At 42.1% G+C, this 17,695-nt stretch overlaps 2 protein-coding genes across 5 annotated transcripts in view; one reads left to right on the top strand and one right to left on the bottom strand.

Annotated features, from left to right (window-relative positions):
- Positions 1–211, bottom strand: part of LOC311519864 (uncharacterized protein) — a 40,131-nt gene extending 39,920 nt beyond the window's left edge. For all 4 annotated transcript variants that reach the window (XR_014711398.1, XM_084626865.1, XM_084626866.1 and 1 more), the window contains exon 1: positions 78–211. The gene's annotated coding sequence lies outside the window, so the exon portion shown is untranslated. The remainder of the gene's footprint in view (positions 1–77) is intronic.
- Positions 212–292: 81 nt separating this feature from the next.
- Positions 293–17,695, top strand: part of JAKMIP1 (janus kinase and microtubule interacting protein 1) — a 262,665-nt gene continuing 245,262 nt past the window's right edge. Inside the window, exon 1 of the mRNA XM_084626863.1 lies at positions 293–430. The gene's annotated coding sequence lies outside the window, so the exon portion shown is untranslated. The remainder of the gene's footprint in view (positions 431–17,695) is intronic.

The following is a 17,695-nucleotide window of genomic DNA, read 5'->3' as shown; positions in this document are numbered from 1 at the left end:
CAGCCCCGACGGCCGCCGCAACTCGCCCGCCCACTGCAGCAGTCGCTGCTCTCCCCGCCCCGGCCTCGCCTCCTCACCCGCCCGCTGGAGCCGCCGCCGCGGCCGTTCCCCGGGGCCCAGGCGGGCACAGCCCGGCCGGCGGGGCAGAGGGAGTCGGTGGGCCGCGGAGAGACCGGAGGGGCCGCGGCAGGGGCGGGCACCGTGGGGGAGCGGCGCTCTCCGCCTCCCGGAGGCGGGTCGGCGGTGACAGCTGGAGAGCATGGGCGGGGCCCGAGCCGGCCTCTAGGTACAGACCCTGGGCGGTGCGGCGCCGCCTGCTCCCCGGCTGCATCCAGACGGCGCCGTGGCCGCAGCGGCAGGTTCCTCCGGGGGCCGCGTCCCAGCGAGCTCGTAGGAATCCCCGCGGGCAGCTGGCTCCGCTGCGGCGCTGGTGAGCACCTCGGGGCGGGGTGTGTGAGCCGGGGAGGAGGTAAGGGGCGAAGGATGCTGTTGCTGAGCACGGAGCCTTGGATGGCGTGGGGCGAGTGGGTACCAAGTGCCGCCCTGGGGGAGTGGGCACGGCCGGGCTGTGTGCCAGGCTGCTCCTTTCTACTCTTCCCCTTCTGTAGCCCATTGCGAGTGGGGGCCCCCTTTCCCCGCCCACCCTTCTGACCCCTGGGAGCTGGACCCGGCGCCGGGACCCCCGGCCCTGCTGCGTGGGGTGCAGTAAGTTGCGCTGCCGCCTCCAGCACCGCCGTGTGCAGAGCCGTGGGGATCCACCCTGCTGCATCCATTCCCGGGGCTGCTGCTCACTGCGGAAAACTGCCTCCTAACTCCCCCAACCTCTCCCACTCAGGAGGATGTGGGGTGGGCGCCGATGCTAGCCCTTCAGATGCTCAATCTGATGCAGGATGGTCTCGCTGTCCGGCTGATTGTGGTCTCCACCCCTCTGCAACTCTGGAGCAGCCATCAGACGAGCTGGGGTGGGGCTGGGGAGCGCCTTGGTTAAAAAGGATTTCATCGCTCCTTAGGTGCTATTGTCCACTCGTTTAAAGTGGCGGTGGGGGCCTCACTAACAAACTCTCCAGATGAGATCGGGTAAAGCCCCTCTGCTCCCTTCACTGCTGGGTTCTGCTGGAGCGGGAGCGGGCATCAATGAGGCTGAGCTATCCATCTCATACCTTCAGCGTGGGGGTGGGACAGCTCCTTGGAGCTCAGATCAAATGTATGTCTGTATATCCATCCCTCTGTATTTTTAGGGTTTCTATTTTGTTTATTTCCTTTTTTTTATTGGTATTACTTGACACCAAATTTTGCTTTCCTTGATTTCAATGGGGACTATTCATTTGAGAGAGGTCAACAGGATTTGGACCCAAAACTGCAAGCCCTACAAGCATGGAATTCCCCCTGAAGTAGATAAGAGGCCTGCACTTAGAGGATTTGCAGGATAAGGCCTTTATTTATGCAAGGTGTTCAGAGGGTGATGGGGCTCCTAATAAACATTATTTATATAATGTACTTGCTTAAAAGCACACAAGTGGTTGTCTTCAATGTCCTTTTCTGTGTCAACATTTAAAAAACAAACTGTTCTGGCGATTTGGATGAGTAGTCTGCACATTTATTTTCAATGTAATTCCTGTTTGTTGGCCTGTCTATATATCTTTAATGACTGGCTGAGATTTGAGAACTGTTTTTTCTCCCCCCTCTTCCCCCCCCCTTCACGTGGGCACCACAAACAGCCTTCAGATTTTACGTCTCTGCAACTGCATGGAGCTCAGTGGAGAAGAAGGGGTTTATTTTTGATTAAAAAGGGAAGTGAAGGAGGGTATAATTTCAACCAGCAAACATGCAGTGTTTTTTGATTATCATGCTGCTAAATATTTACAGTTTAATTATCACATTTATCATCCAACCATACATCATTAGTCCCTTAAATGATTCAAACTGATTCAAATGTAACTTGTTGCCTGCAAATAAAAAAACGCTATCAATGTAAAACAAATAACTCTCTCCCCACCCCAAATCCCTAATAAAACTGATTTTCAAAATGAGTAATTGTGTAAAATGTGTCCAGTGACCTTTATGGCTGGGAAGAAAATTAATTCCACTTCCTTTCAAGATTCCTTTTCTTTTGTGACTTTCCCTCACAGAGATCATTATCACGTTCTTAGGCCTTGCTCCTGCAAATGTGCATGTATGTATCCTTTTTACATGATATTGAGATTACTGATCTACTGTTACTATATACATGTATGTTTGCAGGAGCCGTGTTTCTGCTTTGACTTCCGCACATATTAGGTGGTAAAGACAGAAATTGCATTTCATGGTTTGCTCGAGTGGAGTGGTGAGTTGAGGAGCTAAAGGGGACAAAAGTATGCAGGGATGCTGGGACTGTGCAAGGGGGCATACTGAGTATATAATACATGCATGTATTGACTGCCATCTATGCGAATATATATCAATGTTGATTATATAATTTAGTGGGGCCTTAGCACAAAAAATCTTTAACTTTGAGGTAAGGTTGATACATTGCATAGCTTTCCAGTGCAGACTCTAAAAAACAAGGAAATAAGCAAAGTCATTCAATGCCCGACCTATGCTTTACTCATCATTTTCCCTTCTCATCTTCCATTATCTCTGTCCACCCATAATCCACCATCATTCTGAACAACTAACAGCAGCCTTAATTCCAGACATACATAACATACACCAATGGCCACAAATGTGCAGATTTCAACCCTAATTTTTACATTAAAAATTAATACTAAATGTAGGACAATCATTAACCTACATCATCCACTCATATAAGTTTTCCCAAACAATACAGAAAAACATATCTCAAACCCATCATTACCTAACTCACTCTCCCACCCCAGTAAAACCATCCCAGAGCTATGCATGATGTAAGGAAGTGATACCAACCGAATATTTTTCCAAGGTAGAGCAGATTTTTTGTGAGAGAAATTTTTTCTTTGAAAAATGACCTCTTTTCAGAAATGAAAAAATTTGAAAAAAAAAGGTGCTCTCTTTCAATTTTTTAAAAATTTTCAAAACTTTTTATTTTGAAAAACTATTATGAAAACCTAGTTCCTGGTAAATGGAGAATTTCTTTAATGATTTCAACTAAAAATGCCATGGGGAAAAAATGAATACATTCTGAATTCTGAAAAACAGAAACAACATAATATTTTCTGTTTATGTGAATGTGTGTATTTTGGAGTTTTTAACCCACTGTATTCCAGGGACAGATATGTCCTCAGTCGCTGGAGGCTTTGTGTGAATTATGGTGAATTTTGGAAAAAATTTAGCATGAATATCTTAATTCAAGACTTTTGAAGGCTCCTGTAGCTCAGTTCCTCACCTAAAGTCCTACATCATCTCCCTTTACTGGGACCTATGGTTTAAGCGAAGGGGAAGCACACAGAGTTCTCTTACCCCTGTTGCTGTGTTCAGGGACAGGTCTGAAAATCCATTCTCTTAATATTCTGGAGCATGGGGTTCTTTTCCCTTTATGAGATGAGATGGGAAAATTTTGGCACAGAACTCTTCTTATACCTGGGTCCCCTATCTCTCCCCCAATCTAGAGGTAATGTATTTCTCCCCACAACCTTCTCTGAATTCGACGTACTCTTTTATTAATATGGTATGTGTGTAGTTTTTACATATATAAACACCCAAAGAATTTTGGGAGGCACCTGCCTGAGTTTGGAGTATGTTCTGATAAGCTGGGGTTCTACCTGGCTGTGGGCGTGTGGAGGGGCTTGGAGAAGGCACTTTGAAATCAGGAATAGAGAGTGAAAGGTTATCTTGTCTGGTGTTTGATGCTTGGTTTTGCTACTTTTGAGCCTATCACTATATAGTCAGAGTGCATTTTGTTAATTGTTCACAATGTCTCTATAATATGATAAGAGAGACTTTGTGGAGGGGAATTTTTTTGAAATTAAGGGGAAAAAAAACACAGTTGGGCCTTATGGCAACCACTAATTTATCTACCTCCCCATCCTTTGGCTTTGTGGAGGGATTTTGTTAAATATATGTAGATTTTTTTTTTAAATGTTCCACTATATTTACTTGGGTTTCTCCTGATTCACTGAAACTACATTTCTGAGGTTAGGAGCCTGGAAAGATTAGCAAAGGATATGTGACCTAAAGGAATACGTAAGGGGCCTTTAGAAACTATGAATAAACAAATTGCTAGTTTGGGTGAGCTTCATTTCCTTCAGGTAGTATAATCCACAGTGTCTTTGTTTGTTAGTTCAGTCTAATGGTGGGGAATGGTTTGGGAATGGGAAAATGGGAAGGAAGTTTGGGAATGGGAAAAATGAAAGAAGTTCCCTGGCATTACAGGCTTATTTTTTATTTTTATTTTTATTTTTCTGCTGGGGTAGCTGGTGTGAAATGCTAGCAGCAAAACTAATTTGGTCTTTTTTTCCTATTAAGATCTGGTACTATCGATTCAACATTTTTTTTTTCTGGAGGTGAAACTCTGATTAATCAATCATGTAACGGTTAAAAGAGACAAGCTATCTGCATGGTCATCTCAGTGTGAATCTCTTTCAGGTGTTGCTAACTGCAGCCCCAATTACTGTGCAGGGCTCTGTTGTTGCAGCTCATTGCAGGATCAACTCAGCAACTCTCTTGTTTGCTTTGTGAAGTTTTCTCCTGTCTCACTCTTTTTCACTTTCTTTCAGGCTGTTTTAGCAATCTTTTGCCTAAGCTACAATTTCCCAAGTTAAAAACTCATGTATGTGTCATATTTCCTCATGTATGTGTCATATGTCAAAGTGCCATTTGAATTCAGCCATAGTCCCCCTTTACCTCTTGAGTATCTTGGAGCCACTGTAAAAAGGTATTGGCTGTCAAATATTTTCAGTCACCCTTGTTTTATTTTAGCTGTCACCTCTTTGTTCTGTACGGAAGTGTCATTGTCAGTGTGACACTGCTGCATGTTATAGTTTCACTTTTGCTTTAGTTTGAATTTTCAGCATGTGCTGAAAAGGAAATACATTGTCTTCTGGGAATATCCTTTATAGGATGCACTTATGTTACTTCTGTTAAACCTAATGGGAATTACATGTATACATTTTGAGCTTTAACTACTCCCCTCCTTGCTTTGATTTAGCTATTCAGGTAAGAATGAGGAACATTTTTTTTCCTTTCTGTGATATTTTGTTCTAGTATCTTGTCATCATCTTGTTTTAAAACAAAGTGACCTAGGTGGCAGCTTGCTGGCTCTGGAGACTGAATTCCTTTCCTTTATTCATATAATGGGAGCAAAACCAGGCAGCTATAGTGCAATCTTGTTCACACTTAGCTGTGTCCTGTAGTGGCCACATGTAGATGGAAGGGCGTTTCATTCTGTCCATTCATTTTGTTGAGATGTCCCAAGATGGTGACAATTGGAATGATTTTTTTATGTGGATTCCTATTGTGAGGTCACAATAACACTTCCTATATGCTGTCAGATGCTATTTAAATCCCTAGCTATCTGGGCTGGATTTGAACTGATGGGATAAAGGTGCAAGGTTCCCTATTCCTTTACCAATCCCCTATACCATCTTGTCTCACTCCTCACTAGCTCCTTTTTCTCCCCCACCCCCATTGCAGTGGAGTGGGAAATAGTTTCCCTTTCACCTTGAATCTAAACAAATACATATAGGTGGGTATGATGGGTCTATTATTTTTCTGATACTGTGACACTTTCTTCATTTAATCCTTTTTGCCTTCCCTGTGTGTGAAACTGCACTTCGAAGTCCATCCCGTAGGGTGGAGGGATGTAGCTGCGATGGTGATATTGCTGCAGGACTGCTTCCTTAAACTGATTGCTGAGGTGTTGGAAGATGATGCTGTGACTATGAGGCAAACCCTCCTCTAGAGGTGAAGAGCATCACTCTTATAGTGCTTCCAGCCTGCACAGATGCCACTTAACAGATGCACATTGGAAAACATAATCCCAGCTATACATATAAAATGATGGGGTCTAAATTAGCTGTTACCACTCAAGAGACAGATCTTGGAGTCACTGTGGATAATTCTCTGAACACATCCACTCAATGTGCAGCGGCAGTCAAAAAAGCGAACAGAATGTTGGAAATCATTAAGAAAGGGAGAGATAATAAGGCAGAAAATATTATATTGCCTCTACATACATCCATGACACGCCCACATCTTGAATACTGCTTGCAAATGTGATCTCCCCATCTCAAAAAAGATACATTGGAATTGGAAAAGGTTCAGAGAAGGGCAACAAAAATGATTAGGGGTATGGAACGGCTTCCGTATGAGGAGAGATTAATAAGACTGGGACGTTGCAGCTTGGAAAAGAGATGACTAAGTGGGGATATGACTGAGATCTACAAAATTATGTCTGGCATGGAGAAAGTAAATAAGGATGTGTTATTTACTACTTCTCATAACAAGAAACTAGGGGTCACCTAATGAAATTAATAGGCAGGTGGTTTAAAACAAACAAAAGGAAGTATTTTTTCACACAATGCAAAGTCAACCTGTGGAACTCTTTGCCAGAGGATGTTGTGAAGGCCAAGACTTATAACAGGGTTCAAAAAAGAACTAGATAAATTCATGGAGGATAGGTCCATCAATGGCTATTAGCCAGGATGAGCAGGGATGGTGTCCCTAGCTTCTGTTGGCCAGAAGATAGGAATGAGCGACAGGGAATGGATCACTTGATGATTACCTGTTCATTCCCTCTGGGGCACTTGGCATTAGCCACTGTCGGAAGACAGGATATTGGGCTAGATGGACCTTTGGTCTGACCCAGTATGGCCGTTCTTATGTTCTTAACTGCATCTTGACATTTTCATTGGAACAGATCCTGTCTTCATCTTTCATTAACAGCTGGGTGGCACTGGCTTGATGTAGACTTTGTTATAACTCTTTTTTCTTCTTGACTGGATTCCATCCAAATACATTGCAGATCTTTCTTTCATAAAGAAGAATCCATTCACATGCAATCTCTCTCCCATTCCTTGACTTTTTATTTAAATCAGAAGTGCATTCTATCCTAGTTGTACATATTAGGTCTCATGAGAATTGCTTTAAGAAAGGTAAGTGCAAACTGAATTTCACTATGGGAAGCTAAGAGCATTCAGTGGACCAACATGAATGATAGACTTAGAGAAGCTGACTCGCTGAATCTATTCAACATAATCCCTTAACTTTTGCTTGGTACTTTGGCTACTACTGTATCACAGAGTTTATAATGTGTGGGGTGGTTTCAGAGTAAAGAGTAAACTTTATTTTTTTTACTTTCAATAGTGTAAATGTTGTCCAGTGTTTTAGTCCTCCATCTCTTGACCAATATATTTATTATTATGATTAATACTTATTTATTTATGTGAATGTGTTTTGTCTTTCTCCACTTAACACACACTTTATTTGTCTCTCTTTGCTAGTGAGGAAATATTTTTGTAGATTTAATTTTCCATATTCTTTTTGTCTGTTAAGAATGACAGATTCAGGGCTGTCATGAAGAATGTTAACAGCTTTGGGAACTTCAGTTTTACATTGGAATGTCAGAATTGGGGGGTGGTGGGGGAAAGAGGTTGTTCCACCTGGACTCCTGTAGTCCTGACTCTCCTGGAGCAGGAAGTATATGACTGGCTGAGAGGTGGAATGTGCCAAAGTGAGTGAAATTGTGAAGAATCTGGCTCTTAGACAGCAATGATGTGCAGTATTTTTCCCCCTGTAGTAAGTTACCTTATAGTTGTAGGGTATTATGCAAGTTACTTTGTCTTTTCCTTGACTCCTTATACAGTCCCATTTTTTATTTTTGTGGATTTTCTGCATGGCGGCATTTCTCAGTGGTTATTTATTATGGCATCATACTAAATAGGAAGCTTTGACAGCCTCTGGTTTTTGTAGCAAGCTTGTAGGATTTCTTACTCTCAGTAGCATGCTACCTGAGGACTGCGTGGCCAATAGTCTTGCCTTTACATCAGTAGTCTCGCCTTGACATTAATAACAATAAAGAAAAAATACACGGGGAAAATTTCCTGGCATAACTGTAGCAAGAAAATTATTTTCTGCTCTCACTATTCCAGAATAACTCCCTCTTTGGACACGCTGCTCCTAAATAAAAGCATCTTTAATCCAGAATTTCAGAATAGTATGTCCACATGAGGGAGCTATTCCAGAACAGCTATAGTGGAACAGCTATCTCACTGTAGCTATGCCAGTTAATGTCCTTAAGCCTGAAGAGGTTCTGCGGGAAATGGATATGTTGGTGAGTGTGAGAGAAACACAGACTGGATGAGTGGTAAAAGAATGTGAGTGGAAAAAGGTAGGAGTAGGTGTCTGAGTCAGTAGCCTTGTTGACGAGGTGGGAAAATTTTGGCACAGAACTCTTCTTATTCATGGGTCCCCTTTCCTGTATAGACACACCCTAGGATAAGAATCTACCCCCAATTTCTATACTTGCCCATTCTGAAGGTAATTTTCAATTGGTGAAATTCACCCTGGGCAGAGGACCTTATGTCCCACTTCAACCTTTAAAGGGCAAATACTATTCGAGCCCTGATCCAAAGCCCACTAAAATTCATGGGAGCCTAAGGGCCCTAAGGCTTTCATCCAACTTGAGCCTAAGGGGTGAATAAAGTGGTGCACAGAGCCTTCTTCCCAGAGTACCTTTTATCCAAAATGTTAAAATTTTAGATTGTGGAATACTTCTAACAGGGCTGCTAGGTATATCAACATATATATCCATCAAAACAACTGCTGTATGCCCAACTCACCAAAGGAGAAAGGAAACAAGGAGGCCAAAAGAAACGCTTTAAAGACACCCCCAAGGTAAACATCAAGAGGTGTGGCATCGACACCACACACTGGGAGGGAGACAGCAGCCCAGGATAGGGTTAACTGGTGAAGACTTGTCAGAGAGGGAATGTCCGCTTTTGAGGAAAATTGCTTTGCCCTGGTTGCAGGAAAAACACCAGAATAGAAAGGACTGACAACTGTCACGCAGCAATCATGGCCCAACCCTGTCTTCAAACACCACCTGCAATGTCTGCCAATGAGCCTGTGGCTCAAGGATCAGACTCCTCAGCCACCAAAGGACCCATGAAAAATAAAACCTGTGAAAGAAATCATCCTCTACCTTGAGGGATCACCGATGATATATACGTCATCAATGCTGGTCTTAGAGGGGCTCTGTCAAGTCAAAATTTGCATGTTCTTTAAACAAACAAACAAAACCAACACTTTGTATTTCTAACAACTGCTTAGATTGTTAAAAGTGAATGAATTTAAAGAATTCAAGTCTTCACTTATACATTTCATTCTCTGATTCTCCAATGCTAGAACAGTGTCACAGGCAATGCAGTACAATGTTTAAATCCAAACAAACAGTTTGCTTTGAATTAAAACCAAAAATCTTGATAACGTTTCTAACAATATTGAGCTGTTCAAGGCCCTTATTCTGCAGTTTGTTGTGGCTGGATTTTTTCATTTGTGTGGAGCCCTGTTGACTTTAGTCCTGTCATATACAATGAATCACAGGATCAGGGCCAAAATCTTTACTTTCAATAAGTGGAGAAACAATCCTGTAATTTGGGTTTATACACTCTGTTCCTCTCTTGATTCAGGCTGATGGGAATAGTAAACTATGTGCAGATACATTGTTTCATTCTCTGATGTCAGAAGAGTTTGATCTGCGTGGAATAATCACTGTAGAAGTATGTCAAGGAGACAAACCTGTCAGTCTGTTCCCCATAATACAGAAAACACAGTTCTGAAAACTGGTGCTCATTGCACATATTGGCATGCAGGAAGAAAACAAATTCTTTTGTCAGCTTTCATATGAAACATTGGTCTAGCAGGAGAATGCCTTGTGCCTCATGTTGATACTATAGGTATGTACAGTATGAGCTCTTTCTTGTCTTTGCATTTTATAGCTATCACTTGTAAAGTTTTCTTTTTGAGAAAAAGAACTTGTTCAGATGCTTTCCCCCTCACCCCCAGGGTAATCTGCTTTTATTTTCACAGTAGCTTTAATAAAAAAAAATTCCTCCTACATAACCTGCTTTTTCATTCACTGCAGTTCTCTTCTTCTTCACTCATGATAAATATCAGCCTCCTGTGTCAAATGCAGTTAAGCCTTTTCCAGTATGTAGTGCAGTGTGAGTTTTCTCTGTTTATATAATGTACACTTTCTCCACTTCTCCTCCAATGAGATTCAGTTAGTCTTATACGGACAGTGACACAGATGTTTGGGGGTAGGGTGGAGAATCATAATGATTATAAGAATTTATGTGATGTGACTGTAATAATCTTATACTGATTTATATTTGTATTCAGATTACACTACATGGCCATAACTTCATATTTATTTAAATGTGCAGTTTTTATTACTGTTAACAAACATGCTTTTTTTGGTCTTTCTGAATTCAATGTAATCTTTGTATATGAAGATATCAGGTTGGATATTATATAATTAGCAGATACCATGCCATGTCTTTGTTTTAATGGAATTTTTCTAAGTGTGGTTACAGCTGGAAAAGTGACCCTAAAAACTGTATCACTTTTCTCATGGTATCTGACCTATGTGTGTCCAAGTAATAGCAGTTTTCTTTAATAACAAACCTCTAATGTGCAAACTAGCAGGGCTTTCAGCTGTGCTCTTAGCATCAGGCCTCCATCACCCTTCTACCTTTGTTTCCATGGGAAAACACTCCATGGATAGACCCTTTTTGGGTTCTAAATGTATTGTGGTTCTTCCATCCAGGGGGCTGGGGTGCAGACAAACTACAGAGGCCATGTAGGGGGATTAGAACATCTCTGCATGCTGTGGATCTACGTAGCAACACCCAGGAAGTGGGACTCATACATCCCTGGCTGTGTGGCTCCATTGCCTTGGATTGGGTGAGAAGAGATATGGCACATGCCAGTGCAGGCTAAAGTCTGCAGTAACGGCTGTGTTGGTACCCATAAAGGTGGGGAGGAGTCTGTCCTCCGCACCTATGGAGATCATAGAATCATAGAATATTAGGGTTGGAAGGGACCCCAGAAGGTCATCTAGTCCAACCCCCTGCTCGAAGCAGGACCAATTCCCAGTTAAATCATCCCAGCCAGGGCTTTGTCAAGCCTGACCTTAAAAACCTCTAAGGAAGGAGATTCTACCACCTCCCTAGGTAACGCATTCCAGTGTTTCACCACCCTCTTAGTGAAAAAGTTTTTCCTAATATCCAATCTAAACCTCCCCCACTGCAACTTGAGACCATTACTCCTCGTTCTGTCATCTGCTACCATTGAGAACAGTCTAGAGCCATCCTCTTTGGAACCCCCTTTCAGGTAGTTGAAAGCAGCTATCAAATCCCCCCTCATTCTTCTCTTCTGCAGGCTAAACAATCCCAGCTCCCTCAGCCTCTCCTCATAAGTCATGTGTTCCAGTCCCCTAATCATTTTTGTTGCCCTTCGCTGGACTCTCTCCAATTTATCCACATCCTTCTTGAAGTGTGGGGCCCAAAACTGGACACAGTACTCCAGATGAGGCCTCACCAATGTCGAATAGAGGGGAACGATCACGTCCCTCGATCTGCTCGCTGTGCCCCTACTTATACATCCCAAAATGCCATTGGCCTTCTTGGCAACAAGGGCACACTGCTGACTCATATCCAGCTTCTCGTCCACTGTCACCCCTAGGTCCTTTTCCGCAGAACTGCTGCCTAGCCATTCGGTCCCTAGTCTGTAGCTGTGCATTGGGTTCTTCCGTCCTAAGTGCAGGACCCTGCACTTATCCTTATTGAACCTCATCAGTTTTCTTTTGGCCCAATCCTCCAATTTGTCTAGGTCCTTCTGTATCCTATCCCTCCCCTCCAGCGTATCTACCACTCCTCCCAGTTTAGTATCATCCGCAAATTTGCTGAGAGTGCAATCCACACCATCCTCCAGATCATTTATGAAGATATTGAACAAAACCGGCCCCTGGACCGACCCTTGGGGCACTCCACTTGATACCGGCTGCCAACTAGACATGGAGCCATTGATCACTACCCGTTGAGCCCGACAATCTAGCCAGCTTTCTACCCACCTTATAGTGCATTCATCCAGCCCATACTTCCTTAACTTGCTGACAAGAATACTGTGGGAGACCGTGTCAAAAGCTTTGCTAAAGTCAAGAAACAATACATCCACTGCTTTCCCTTCATCCACAGAACCTTTGCTAAAGTCAAGAAACAATACATCCACTGCTTTCCCTTCATCCACAGAACCAGTAATCTCATTATAAAAGGCGATTAGATTAGTCAGGCATGACCTTCCCTTGGTGAATCCATGCTGGCTGTTCCTGATCACTTTCCTCTCATGCAAGTGCTTCAGGATTGATTCTTTGAGGACCTGCTCCATGATTTTTCCAGGGACTGAGGTGAGGCTGACTGGCCTGTAGTTCCCAGGATCCTCCTTCTTCCCTTTTTTAAAGATTGGCACTACATTAGCCTTTTTCCAGTCATCCGGGACTTCCCCGGTTCGCCACGAGTTTTCAAAGATAATGGCCAATGGCTCTGCAATCACAGCCGCCAATTCCTTCAGCACTCTCGGATGCAACTTGTCCGGCCCCATGGACTTGTGCACATCCAGCTTTTCTAAATAGTCCCTAACCACCTCTATCTCCACAGAGGGCTGGCCATCTCTTCCCCATGTTGTGATGCCCAGCGCAGCAGTCTGGGAGCTGACCTTGTTAGTGAAAACAGAGGCAAAAAAAGCATTGAGTACATTAGCTTTTTCCACATCCTCTGTCACTAGGTTGCCTCCCTCATTCAGTAAGGGGCCCACACTTTCCTTGGCTTTCTTCTTGTTGCCAACATACCTGAAGAAACCCTTCTTGTTACTCTTAACATCTCTGGCTAGCTGCAGCTCCAGGTGCGATTTGGCCCTCCTGATATCATTCCTACATGCCCGAGCAATATTTTTATACTCTTCCCTGGTCATATGTCCAACCTTCCACTTTTTGTAAGCTTCTTTTTTATGTTTAAGATCCGCTAGGATTTCACCATTAAGCCAAGCTGGTCGCCTGCCATATTTACTATTCTTTCGACTCTTTCGAGATGCTGCGTACAAAATGCCAAGTGAATGGCCCTTGCCAGGGGGTTGAGAATTTGGTCCTTGTTGAATTATTTTCACTGCCTGGGTATAAGAGACATAATTCATATGTGTGTGACCACTCTCCTGTACTCCCACTTGGATTTGCATTGTTAGTACATAAAAAAGCATCTCCTCACTTGCCAACTGACCAACTCTGATATAGAAGTTGGAAACAAAATAGACATGGAACTTGATGTCTTTTGTTTTTAGTTATTTTTGTGACTAACCAAACTGTTAGTTAATCTGGATGATATTTCAGAAAAATGAAAATATAGTGTTTCTACATTTAAAAGAGAAAAGAGTGTAGTCGTTAAAGTAAGAGATAAGCCAAATTGATGAGTTTAGGGTAATTAACATACTAATCCTTCAAGATCTGTGCTGCATGGTCATTTGTAACCACTGGAAAGAGATTCATGGATTCTTTAACAAAAGAGATGTTGGATTTAGTTTTTTCATTGCCTTGTACACTCTCTGTCACTTTCCAGGTCCTTGTGATATGCCTGAAATGTAATTCAGGAAATCTTGATATGGTAATCTTAACAAAAACAGTCTTTGTGCTGAGACACATCCCAGACTAATTGTCCTGATAGAAGTGTTTGGACTGCATATTCATGGTGAAAAAGCAGCACCTTAATTGAGTGATTGACCACATGGTAGAAGAGATAATGGGATTCACAGACTGCCTGATTCCCATCACAGAACAAATCTCTGATCTGTTTGTATGTAATAGTTAAACAAGCTTAGGGCTCAGGCTGCCAGTCACCAAATATATTCTTTTCCTTCCCTCCTCCATTCCCCTTTTTACCCTAATTATTTTTTCAAAGCGAAGCCATTTATTTCTTTAGTCACTACTGTTTCTGATAAAAAAAAATCTTAGTAAAATAGTAATATAATATTATAATAATATATATTATTATAAATAGTAATATAATATTATAATATAATAGTAATCTACCCTCTGAAACAGTTTTGTATTTGGTTTGTAGAGGGATACATTGGTGGAAGAATTTTTCACTGAATGATAGCCTTAGCTTTGCTGAGAAATAATTACCATCTGAAGCCAAGATTCCATGTTTATGGTCTGCTGGCTTTGTTTGGCTTTTAGAATTCCATGTCTCTCCTTCATCCCTGTCACAGCTGATGTTCTCCTTTTCTTGAAATCTGCTGACCGGATGTAGCAGCATAGCCTCGAATCAGAAGGCCCGAGAGAAGATGTGGAAATTTAAAATCCTGGGTCTCTGCACATACCACATTTCTTACTGCTTTTTGTGAATCACATCTCCAGTGTAAAATAGCACCCACTGTGGTGATGCAAAGTAGCAATTTATCACTAGAAACAGCGTTGAGAAAAATAGCCACTGTTACTGAGAAACTTCTAAGGTAAACTAAGATGGTCCATATAACACATATCCTTCAAGTCTGTTGAATCATGTCCTATTTAGAGTGCAGCATAAAGTACTTTAAAAAAACATTGATATAATATCTTAAGAACATAAGAACGGCCATACTGGGTCAGACCAATGGTCCATCTAGCCCAGTGTCCTGTCTTCTGACAGTGGCTAGTGCCAGGTGCCCCAGAGGGAATGAATAGAACAGGCAATCATTGAGTGATCCATCCCCTGTCGTCCACCCCCAGCTTCAGGCAATCTTGGCTGTAACCAAACACAGAAACATTAGATACGGATTTTCATGTACTAAACTGATAAACCAATCATCATGCCACATTCTTAATTTTTTTTGTCAGAGGTGTTCTTCCTTTTCCCATCCCAAGCTGTGATATCACTATCTCCTGCACTCCGCCTTGTCTTTCCAAACCCACAAACCGTGTGTCTTCAAGGGGTCTGGAAGGGGATCTGTGACAAGTGGCCTGGGTCTGAAATGCACGTTCATGAGTGTTTTACTCTCACTTTCCTCCCACTACCCTTTTTATTACCTTTTCTCACTATTTTACATATGCCTCTTGTCACGATAGCTGTCCTTCTGCATGGAAGGAGTGAACTGAGCTCCCTTTAGTGTTTCATTAATGTCAGTCCTGATCATCTGGGAGATGTTGAATGATACAAGGCTGACCTCCTCCCTCAGGTGATCTGTAGTGCTCTGTGCATCTGCTATGTTGGTGGGTGAATGACAGAGCCTGAAACTAGAAGGAAGCGTCCAAGGGGAAATATTCTTTTAGGAAACTAAGCTGTTACTATGAAAGAATGTTCTTGTTCCAAGGTTTTAAGGCCAGAAGGGACCATTACAATAATTAATCTGATTTTCTACAACATACAGGCTGTAGAACTTCACACAGTAATTCCTCCATCAAGTCCAATAACTTGTAATTCAACATGTAGAAAGGTACCCACTCTCAATTTAAAGACCCCAAGTGGTGGAGAATCTACTACTTCCCTTGGTAAACTAATTCAGATGGTTAATTATTCCCATTGGTAAACTGTTCTCTTCTTTTAGTTGGGATAGGCAGTGTGGCCTCCTTGATAGAGCACTGGACTAGTACTCTGGACACCTTGGTTCTGTAATCAGTTTGTTGGGTGACCTTGGGCAATTCATGTCACCTCCCTGTACCTTGATTTCCCCATCAGTATAATGGGGATAAAGATACTGACCTCCTTTGCAAAGTGCTTTGGGCTTCACTGATGAAAAGTGCTATGGAAAAGCTATATGGTATTATTATTTATTAGTAGCAGTAGTCTGGCTAATTTACTGCAAAGAAAAATAAACCTCCCATGTTACAAATGTGAGTTAATGGAGAAAGAAATTAAGTCATGCATGTATTGAATATATCGATCAAAATCTTTAACTGGAGAGCTCTTGTCACGGTTCCTCCCCCACTCTGAACTCTAGGGTACAGATGTGGGGACCTGCATGAAAAACCTCCTAAGCTTATCTTTACCAGCTTAGGTCAAAACTTCCCCAAGGTACAAAATATTACATCCGTTATCCTTGGACTGGCCGCTACCACCACCAAACTAATACTGGTTACTGGGGAAGAGCTGTTTGGACGCGTCCTTCCCCCCAAAATACTTCCCAAAACCTTGCACCCCACTTCCTGGACAAGGTTTGGTAAAAAGCCTCACCAATTTGCCTAGGTGACTACAGACCCAGACCCTTGGATCTTAAGAACAATGAACAATCCTCCCAACACTTGCACCCCCCCTTTCCTGGGAAATGTTGGATAAAAAGCCTCACCAATTTGCATAGGTGACCACAGACCCAAACCCTTGGATCTGAGAACAATGAAAAAAGCATTCAGTGTTTTACAAGAAGACTTTTAATAAAAAATAGAAGTAAATAGAAATAAAGAAATCCCCCCTGTAAAATCAGGATGGTAGATATCTTACAGGGTAATTAGATTCAAAAACATAGAGAACCCCTCTAGGCAAAACCTTAAGTTACAAAAAAGATACACAGACAGAAATAGTTATTCTATTCAGCACAATTCTTTTCTCAGCCATTTAAAGAAATCATAATCTAACACATACCTAGCTAGATTACTTACTAAAAGTTCTAAGACTCCATTCCTGTTCTGTCCCTGGCCAAGACGACTACAGACAGACACAGACCCTTTGTTTCTCTCCCTCCTCCCAGCTTTTGAAAGTATCTTGTCTCCTCATTGGTCATTTTGGTCAGGTGCCAGCGAGGTTACCTTTAGCTTCTTAACCCTTTACAGGTGAGAGGAGCTTTCCCCTGGCCAGGAGGGATTTCAAAGGGGTTTACCCTTCCCTTTATATTTATGACAGCTCTACATTGTGCAGCAATTCTTGACAAATAAATTGTTCTCGCTATTGTTTAGAAAGAAGACAAACTAGTGGTCTTGCTGCCTGGCATATCTGGTTTAGGCTGTGGTAACTCATTAGAAGATTCTAAAGTATGCAGTATTACATAGATGGGACCCTATCTTGTCAAGTTAAATATGGTACGCACTGGTTGTACTGTTAAACTAATATGTGGATAATCCAAAGACACCCTAGTCTCGCTGGACAAACAAATTATCTGACTTGTTCACCTTCTTGGCAAGTTAGAAACACAGCAATTTTTAAAAAAGTGAAGCACAGAGAAAATTGCTCCTGGCTTCTTTATTCATTATATATTTTTTTCCAATTTGTGTGGATTCAAAATTAAACTTTATTTGTATTTATTTATTTTATTTTGTAATTTAAATATTAATTAGTTATTCAGATACAGTGCAACTGTTTGACTACAGATGTATGGTCACTCCAGACTTGCCACTCTGGACACTGCTCTTCATTTCAGTATACCTGCTAATAAAAATACAATCGGCACGATCAAGAAGTGGATCTGACAATTCATTTCTCATGATCTTTCATTGACATAGTCAGCATCCCTTGGTATGTCTTAGGGTCTCATCCTGAGAGTTGCTGCTAACAGGTGCATAGATAAGACTAATTATGAAAATTCATCAGCACAAATACATTATTTTGTTCCATTTTATTTCCATTATGTAGCACCCCATGAGATAAAAGAAAAGAAGTTCCTGACTCATGGAATTTATATGGGCATGATACTGAGAGTTGTTGAGCTCCGACTGAAATCATGTGTCCGATCCTTCACTCTTTGAAGTTGATGAAAGCAGGATTGGACCCATAGATGGTAAGCTGAC

The sequence above is a fragment of the Lepidochelys olivacea genome, assembly GCF_965140295.1.
Source record: "Lepidochelys olivacea isolate rLepOli2 genome assembly, chromosome: 4".
NCBI classification, from domain to species: Eukaryota; Metazoa; Chordata; order Testudines; family Cheloniidae; genus Lepidochelys; species Lepidochelys olivacea.
The sequence above is the reverse complement of the archived record's forward strand: the minus strand, read 5'-3'. Positions and strand labels throughout refer to the sequence as shown.